Below are 9,939 nucleotides of genomic sequence, written 5' to 3'. Positions count from 1 at the left end.
ATATTCTAGAATTTGAATTCAAAAATTTAAGTTCATATTTATCTTGAGATGGCTTGAGCCGATAATCTTAAACCACCAAATGGGGATATGTGAGTCGATTGGTATGGTAGAGCTATTAGTTAGGGCATTCTTGCAATTGGAGCTGTTTTGGTGATGTCGATCAGCTTGAAATTTTGGTCCTTTGAGCTTTCAGGTTAGATGCCTATTTTGATTTTTGCCGATTAGATTTTACTTGCTAGTTGGATGTTGTCCATTTTGATTATTGCCGATTGGCATTTATTTGGGATGCCAGTTAGACTTCACATGAAGATGCCGCTCAGATGTTTTGATCCTATAATTTATCGATCAGCTATTTGCTTTGAGCATCTACCCGACTCTTCCTACTATGTTGTAGGAGATCCTCAAGAGGAGGTCGAGGCTGATCCTTTATTTGTTTCTCTTGATTAAGCCGTTCGACAAAGCCTCTTGGTATACTGATGACACTCACTGGTAGCATGACGAGAAGATTGATGGTAGTCACAAAAATATATATGTCTTTTAGGTAGTGACTGATCTACTTTCGCACTACCATTTCTTCCTAAATTGGCGAAAGATTCGGGCAGGTCTCTAGGGCATTCTAGAGGTGGTGGTGGTTTTCGACTGGCTTAGCCAATCGGAGCTCAGACAGTCACCTTCGTTAGAGCAGCCTAGACTTCCTTGATATTAATATATTTGATTGCTTCCCTTAACAGGTTGTCGAAGTCCTTTGGGGGTTTTTTAACAAGAGGTCAGAAGAACTCTCCTTCTAAAAGGCCTTGGGAGAAAACTCTTATTAGTATTTCGGGAGTGGAAGATGGAACATTTAGCGCCACTTGATTGAATCACTTAATGTATGTTCGTAGGGATTTCTTGGCCCCTTTCTTGAGTGTGAACAGACTCAAGCTCTACTGGCAAAGTGGTGTAGGAAGGCTTTGCAAAAATCTTTGAAACAACAAATGGACTCAGCCGATAGCCAACTGAACCATCTTTGCACCGAGCTGGAATGAGTGGTAAGGAACACTCGACACTTAATGTCATTGGTGTATTAATGAAGGATGACTATGTTTTTAAATGTAAGTAGATGATCTTTTGGGTTGGTCGCTCCTCCGCATTCTCCGATTTTTAAAGGGAGGAAGTGACTCAACAATCTAATCTCTAAAATTTCTTGGAAGAATGGTACACTTATTCACTTGAGGGAAATGCTAACCATCGGAGCTTTCTTTCAAAGATCCTGAGTAGGCGCATCTATAGAAGATGATACTTGGGGCCTTTCCACCCGTCCTATATCGTCGAATGGTGTGCGATGTAATACCCTGTGATATGCGACCGGGGAGGACGACACAGGTAGAAAGCTGATCAGCTATGCAGGAACTTACATGAAGCCTGCCAGAGGAGGAACTAGTTAGAACCCAGTTGGGGCTTCCACTCGAGTCCCTCATTCAGTGTGAGGGCCCATCATCAACACAGGCGGGTCATGTGACAGAGGACCCCCACCTCTGCTTATTGTTGTTGCACTAACTTTTGTGCTCGAATCGCTATTAGAAGCTCTAAGTCTTCTTGTGATAAGGTGATGGTGGTGAGTCATCCAGCCTCTTCCATCTCAGTGTTTCATATGTAGGCAGAGTTCCCATAGACGACGCTAAATATGATCTTGTCTGAAATTGGTAAAGATGGAATACTGGGTATGTGACTCTGATGTTGACTGTGTGAAGACTCTAAGCTAGTAAAAAATGACTTTGAGCCACCCTGCGTATCAATAAGAATGTCAGCAATCGGGTCAGGAAGGGTCTCAGTGCAGGCACTCCGATGCTCAAGTCTGTGACCGATGAAAGTCGTAAATAGTAGATGAACAGTGGATGTGTAATGTAGCTTGTGTATAATGTTTACATAATGTAAGTGTACTGTTGGTACCCCAAGATTATTTTGATGTGATTAAACAAATTAAGTTAGGTCCTGTTGTTTTTAACCTTATATCTAAGTGTACAAGAACTTAGAAGCACAGGGCATCGGACAAAAGACGCAGCTAGTGAGAAGGATGACATGGGAGAGAGCCAATGGGCTCGGTGCGTTCGAGGTATGAGGAGCTGCGGAAGAGTACGCGGGCGGACAAGAAGGAGGCATGCGACGTTTCCGAGGGACGAGAAGCCAGGAGCGAAAGCTTGCTCGAGAATGCCAGAAGTTGGGTTCGGGTGAGCCCTATTCCGGATGGCTGAAATCATCCAAGCAAGCGGAGTCGGAGCGAAAGACCCGGACTGAAGCAAGCGGAGCCGAAGCTGGAGGCCCGGAGAGAAAGTCAACAAAATGTTGACTTTGCCCTTCGGGGCGCTTGGAGCAGTCAACGTGGACTTTGATCGACACATCAGAGATAGAGTTCTATCCCACTCCAGGTGCTTGGAATTCTTTCAGGCATCCAGAGCAAGGCTATATAAGCATCCTTGTACCCAAAGCTTAAAAACAACAAGAAATAGTGCAATAACACTTGTACACACTTTCTGTTTAGTTCAACTTTTTTTTCCTGTACGTTCATTGCTGTAAGAGGCTTCTCCGCCTGAAGGAGATTCTTAGTACGATTCGACTTCCTTGGATTAACAACCTTCCCGATTGTAACCAAGTAAATCTGTGAGCCTCGTCTTTTTAGTTTATCTTTTATTTTGTTTATGCAAGTGTTACTTTTGTTTAAGTTATAAGTCCGAGAAAGGTTATTTTTATTTGATTTGTGCATGGGCTATTCACCCTCCTCTAGCCAGCCGCCAAGGGTCCTAATACGTACCTACGCCTGTAGATAGAGACCCCCTTTCATAGTGTTAATGTATGTTTGTGTATGAATCTTAAAGTATTTTCAAAAAAGGATAGACCATAAAGATGCTCTGACATCTTTCCTAAAATGGACCCGCAATCTTTGTGTTTGAAATAGTGGAACCTTCTAGAGTACAACTTACATATGGAATATCTTCTGTCATCCATGGCACAAAGAGCCAAAAAGGAATGTGAGGCCATTGGGTTGAGGGGTCCTTAATATGCTTAGTTGGCAAACTGATCGAGCCTCTTTCGTAGTCTGATCGACTATTGCTCACAGGAACAACTAGGTCAAATTTGAGAAATGTTACCGAGGACTCGTTCTTCGCTGAGCCGCTCCAATTAGACCAAGTGTCTAGTCTATTCGGTCAAGTGATAAGTCCAATCAGCTAGATTACTTGGCCAGAATAGTTGATTACATTATCCCCAAGAGATGAAGAAGACTTGTCTCTAGAAGGTACTAAGTTAACTTAGGACTTCACTAATACCAAGGGACTTGGGATCTGACTGGTCCAAGGGTCCAATTAGGTAACTACTCGGCCGAAGGAATCGACGATGTTGTCCTCGAGTGTTATCCCTTTCTTAACTTTGACCGCCATGTCAACCGGTCACCTAGATTTTCACCTGACTCAAGGACCCACCTTATTCACCACATCAATATCGTCTATCCTTATCTCCAACTTTATATGCCAAAGTATCTAATTTATTAAATTCTATTACCATTGTTGGCGTTACTCAGAATTTCGTTCTGTTTCTCCTGTATAAAAATTTGTATAAGCACAGAACTTTTCCTAGCAACCCATGTGCTTTTCAGAAGTTAAACTTGGATTGCAAACGAAACTTGACATTATTAATCCAAGTTCAACCCATGTGTTCATCAGAAGTTAAACCATATTATAGAAGTTGATTAAATATCTATTTCAAGGATTGGCTTCCAGGTCATTGGCGAGGCACTCGACCTTTTTGGGTATGGGATCATCCACCACTTCCTAGTCAAAGCCTTTCAAAGAAACTGAATATTTAAACTCCTTACGGTAAACCCTAGGTTAAACTATAGAGACCTCAATCAAAGCACAAGATCGCTAGCCTCTTGTGTTGGTACTTCAGGATCCATACAAAGGAAAAATAAACTAGTACACAGCGGAAACAATTAACTAGTTATACCTTTCTTTGTAGTTTAAAGACCTCTTGATCTTCTGCTGTATTCCTCTCCTCCTCTTGGACGTCGTGTGGGCGATGATCTACCAAAACACAAAAACCACCCAAGTCCTTCTTTCTTCCAAGACTTTCGGCCACCAGGGGATCAAAGCTAGGAACACCACCTCTTGTTCTTCTTTCTTCCTTGCAACCCGCCGGCCACAAGATGGTTGAAGCCTCTTGATGCCGCCGGCCTTAGGTGAGAAAGCAAGGGGAGAATAAGAATATGAGGGGGCCGACCACAAGGAGAATAGAAGAGGAATAGAAATTGTGTAGATTATTATTACCTCTAAGGCACCATCTATCCTCTTTTATAATCCTTGGTAATGGCTAAAAAGGAAAGATTTTAACAACAATTAAAATCTCTCTTTTAAATTTCCTATTGTGGATAGCTACAAAAGGAAAGTTTTAAAATTAAAAATCTCTCTTTTAAACATTGTAGATGACTACAAAAAGGAAAGCTTTTTAAAATTAAAATCTCTCTTTTAAATCATGGTTACAAAAAAAGAAAGTTTTAACAAAAATAAAATCTCTCTTTTAAACCATTGTAGATGGCTACAAAAGGAAAGATTTTTTAAATCTAAAACTCTCTTTTAAAACCATGTGGATGACTTCAAAAAAGAAAAGTTTTTAAAATTTATAATCTCTCTTTTAAAACATTGTAGATGGCTAGAAAAAGAAAGATTTAAAAAATTAAAAACCCATTTTTAAACTCATCTTGGCCGACCCCTTGCTTGGGCACCAAGCAAGGGGTGGCCGCCCCCTTGCTTGGGCACCAAGCAAGGATGTGGCCGGCCATAAGAATGACTTGGGTGGATACGAGACTTTATACATAGAGGCTACAACAGGGACCTAGAGGAGGAATTGGTTTTGGCTTCCTAACGAGCTTGAGCTTCCTGTGTTCGACTCGAACACCCAACTCAAGTTCATCAATAATAACTCATACCACTAAAGAGTTATTATTGAACTACCTCACCAATCCCATATTACATTATGGGCTCCTTCTTATCATGAGTACGTTAATTTCTCTGTGTTTAAAATATCGAATGTCCATTAATTAAATGAGTTACTGACAACTCACTTAATTAACATCTAGCTCCAAGAGTAGTATCACTCAACTTCATTATCATGTCGGAACTAAGTCCACCTGCAGGGTTTACATGACAATTCTTATGAGCTCCTCAAGGGGACATCATCATCCTAATAAATATGACACAGTTTCCTTCTATAATCAACAACACACCATATAAATAATATTATTTCTCAACTTATTGGGCCTATTGATTTAACGAATAAATCTCACCCTTTGATAAATTAAAGAAATAAATACTAAGTACATGTACTTGTTATTATATCGGGATTAAGAGTACGCACATCCATAATAACAGAGGTTCTGTTCTTTTATGCAGTCAGTATAAAAGGAACAACCTCAAATGATCCTGCTCTATACATACATAGTGTATTAGTGTAATTTTATAGTCAAGATAAATTAATACCAAATTACACTACACCCATTTCAATGGTTTATTCCAATCCATCTTGGTTGTGAGCTTCTATTTATAATTTATAAGGAATTGATAACATGATCTTCTGTGTGACACCACACACCAAGTTATCTACAATATAAATTAAATGGACAACTGCATTTAACTAAATGCAGACATTTGACTAATGTGATTCTCATTTCAAAATAAATATTTATACGAAAAGCTAGACTTTTAGTATACATTCTAACAACCATATCCGAATTTGATAATATCTATACCATATTATTTTTATTTGATTATTTTATTAAATTCAAAATATTCTGGGTGTTCCTCCATTCAAATCGAGATAGGATCTTTTGTAACCCCAGGGGCAGGGTGTTTGATGTGCATAGATTATATATATATTTTTATGTATATTTTGACATACATTCATATACCTTATTTGTGCTTGATCTCTGCACTTTTATGCCTTTTATCATATTTTTAACATAATTACTCTTCTTTATTAGAGATATGCTTTTGTGTGTTTTCTTGCTAAAAGGATGCACTTTTAGAGTGAAAATGACACTGGTAGACGACTCGGAGTGCAAACGAAGAAAAAGAGCCCGGCCGTGTGGAATCCACACGATCGTGCCACATGCCTAAAGGAGAAGAAGGCTCCAGTCATGTGAATCCACACGACCATGCCACAAAGCAGATCAGGTAAGCCTCGACCGTATAGAATCCACACATCTGTGTTAATGAACTAGAGAAGAAGCAGGCTGCGGCCGTGTGGAATCCACGCGACCGTGTGAAATTTATTGAGATGAAGCAGGTTGTGGCCATGTAGAATCCACATGGTCATGCCACCAGACCAGAGCTAAAGCAGCTTCCGACCGTGTGGATTCACACAGTCGTGGCACGGGTCATGCCCCGCCCGTGCCCTGCTTTATTTAAGGGGAGTTCTTCCCCTTCTCAATGGAAGGACTTGGACGAGATTTGGACTTTTTTAGCACTTTCATGGATTATCCGAAGCTGAATTCAACACCTCTATCAATCCGGGAGCTTAGATTGGATCTGAAGACCACTCTTCGTATAGGATAAGCCTTATTCCCTTCTTGAGTTTTGATGATTTTTGCTTAGATCTTAATATCTCATGATTCAATCCTCCTAGTTAGGGAGGGAGTAGATCTTTTGTTCTAGGATTAAAGGAGTAATTGTGATCCGAATTGATGTAAAACTCATGAATATGCTAATTTCCTATATATATAACATTGCTATGCCTTGTATCTATTTGATCTTATGTGTATGTAGTGGTTTAAGCTTAATTTTTATGTTTGATTCAATGTTTGTATAGAATTGCTAATCTTGTAGGGAGAATGCTATAGATTGTATGACTGAAGGACCCTAGTGACAAGGATATCTTGTTTCCGGACATCTAGGGCATTGCTTTGAAAGGAGAAACAATTCTTCACAAGGAAGTAGGGAATTGAACATAATTGTTATTTCTATCTCTATGTTATTGAGTGTTAGTGTATTTTTGTGATGTATGATCGATGAGCTCTAGTGATAGGGGTATCTCGTTACTGGACTTCATAAGAAGTACTTCCATTTAGTAATAGGATATGAATTAAGATGACATTCTGACTTAATCTCCGCAGGGAAGAGCCGGTAATGAATCTAACTTCCTACAAATGCATAGGAATAGATGATGGGTGATAGGTGATCCATAATACATTGATTAGCATCACAATGAAACTAAACTCCTAGAACATTTCTCTAAACCAAGTTCCTCAACACTCTTTCTCTTTCTCTCTCTCTCTCTTTCTTATTTACTTCCCTTTACATTTGTGATTGTGATCTTCAACCTTTCAATAGTTTAGCTAGTTCGTTGTGCTTAGATTCTAATGCTTATATCCAATTCCTGTGGGATAGATATTTTTATTACTTGATGACACTCATATACTTATGGGCTCACATCAAGTTTTGGCGCAATGACAGTTAGAAATATCATCATTATAGGTGTTCGTTCCGTTGTTATATAGGTTTGTTCATCATGGTTACTTATATGCAATGCACATTTTCAAACCTGTCAAAATATTAATTAAAGATAAAATGTATATATATTTTCATTAAATATATTAATGAATGCTAATAAAACTCAAAACACAATATATATTAAAAATCTAAGCAAAATATATATATATATATATATATATATATATATATATATATATATATATATATATATATATATATATATATATATTTAATATAATTTTCTTTCATATTTTATAAATATTTCTACAATTCTATTTTTGTAGATATATTTTACATTTGTTTACTTTTATTTTTGTAATTTTCTTCCTGCAATTTAAATTCTGCATTTTGAATTTCTTACACTTTGATTCTTGTCTCTATATTTGAAAACTTTTTTTTCTTTGCATTTAAATTCAACGGTTAGAATTCATATAATCTTATTCTTGCATGTAAAGATCTAATCTTGTAGGATATCTATTTTCACTTGATTCTGAAATTGATAGAACCTATCAAAGAAGAAGAAACCTGCAAAGATAAGGAGAACAAGCATCATCTGAAATAACAAATACACCTCTTAAGGATTACGTAACACCTTATACTCGTGGGTTTCAGTCTAGCATCATGAGGCCATCTATTGAAGTAACTAATTTTCTGATAAAGCTTGCTGTGATTCATATGATGTAGCAATATCAATTTGGGGGTGGACCACATAAAAATCCAAACTAGCACATAGAGATATTTTATGAGATATGTGGGACAATGAAAATGAACGGAGTTCCTGCCAAGCAGTGAAATTGATATTGTTTGATTTTTTCTTTGAGAGATATAGCCAATTTGTGGCTCACTTCTATGCCTACAAATAGTATCACATCATGAGAGTAGTACAAATAATTATTCTTTGATAAATTCTATCCTCCAAGTAAAATAACACACATGCGGAATTTGATTACTAGTTTCAGACAAGCTGACACGGAGTTTCTATATGAAGCTTGGGATAGATTCAAGAATATGCTCAGACTTTGCCCTCACTATGGACTAGAGAAATGGTTAATTATCCACACATTTTATAACGACATCAACTACCACACCAAAGTGTCTCTCAATTCTGCTGCTTGAGGGGCACTAATGAACAAAGGTCTAGATGAAGCTAAAGAAATTATTGAGAGTGTGGATCTTAACCACCATCAATAGGCATCTGAAAGAAGTGGAAGCTCGTTTTCTAGAAACCCGACAAAAGCATCGGGGAAATTTGATGTTCATATAGTAATAATTATATTAGCAAGGATTGATGCCTTAATGAAGAATTTAGAATCAATGGGAACCGACATGGTGAACACCATTGTAGGAGTGTGTAATGCATGTGGAAGTGCAGGACATGTGCAAGAAGCTTGCTCACTTGGGGCTATATCTTCTCAACTTGAGAATTTCGAGCAATGCGATGCCATAGCAAGCTTCAACCCCAAGCAAGGAAATCTGTACTCCAACACTTACAATCTGGGATGGAGGAACCACCCAAAATTTTCCTACAAGAACAACCAAGACCAAGGCCAACCCATTAGTCAAAGGCAAAGCTACCAACCGGGGTAATCACAAGGTTATTTTTAACAACAACAACAACAAGATCCATCACAAGGCTATCAACAGTCAAGAATCAAAAAGTTGCTTGAAGAGGTCCATGCAGCTCAAATGGAAATGAAGAATGATCTCAAGCAACTTAATCAAAGAATGAAAAATTCTGAAAAGTATCAGAAAATTCTGGAGAGCCAAATAGCCCAAATGACTTTTCAACTACAAGAGCCCCCGGGGGTTTTCCAGGAAAAGCAGATGTGAATCCGATTGAATATTGTAATAAGATTGAGCTTCGGAGCAGACGAACCTTGGGAGATCTCCCAAGTGACTGGTCCCAAAGGGATTAATACTCTAGGAAAGCTCTCTCCTCCCTCGCTTAACTTAGGTGAAACACAAAATGAGGAGATTACCAAGAAGGTTGAAGAGACTCCACCACCCACCCAAAGTCAAACAGTCCCTTTTCCTCAAAGACTAGCCATAATAAAGAAAGATGAAGAATTTAGTAAATTTCTGGAAAAAATTAAAGAGCTTTGCATCGAGGTTCCATTGATAGATGTAATTCATCAAATGAAGTTTGCTAAGTTCTTAAAAGAGATCACAACAACTCGAAGAAAGAAAGAAGTACATGAGACCGTGGCATTAACCGAGGAATATAGCGCATTGATTCTGAATATCCAACCAAGCTACAAGATCTAGGAAGCTTCTTCATCCTTTGCAAGACAAGGACTACTACTTTTGGAAAAACTTTCTGTGATTTGGGGGCAAGTGTTAACTTCATTCCCTATTCTATTTGTAATAAGCTAGGTCTAAAAAACTTTAAGCTCACCACTATGACATTGCAATTAGCTGATCA

General features: G+C 38.2%; 1 non-coding gene across 1 annotated transcript; it reads right to left on the bottom strand.

Annotated features, from left to right (window-relative positions):
* Positions 1–8,444: 8,444 nt before the first annotated feature.
* LOC122007557 lies at positions 8,445–8,554 on the bottom strand. Its single transcript, XR_006119030.1, has one exon. It is a non-coding gene; the product is annotated as a small nucleolar RNA R71 (small nucleolar RNA).
* Positions 8,555–9,939: the final 1,385 nt, after the last annotated feature.

This window comes from Zingiber officinale, chromosome 7B (assembly GCF_018446385.1).
Source record: "Zingiber officinale cultivar Zhangliang chromosome 7B, Zo_v1.1, whole genome shotgun sequence".
Taxonomy (NCBI): Eukaryota; Viridiplantae; Streptophyta; class Magnoliopsida; order Zingiberales; family Zingiberaceae; genus Zingiber; species Zingiber officinale.
The sequence above is the reverse complement of the archived record's forward strand: the minus strand, read 5'-3'. Positions and strand labels throughout refer to the sequence as shown.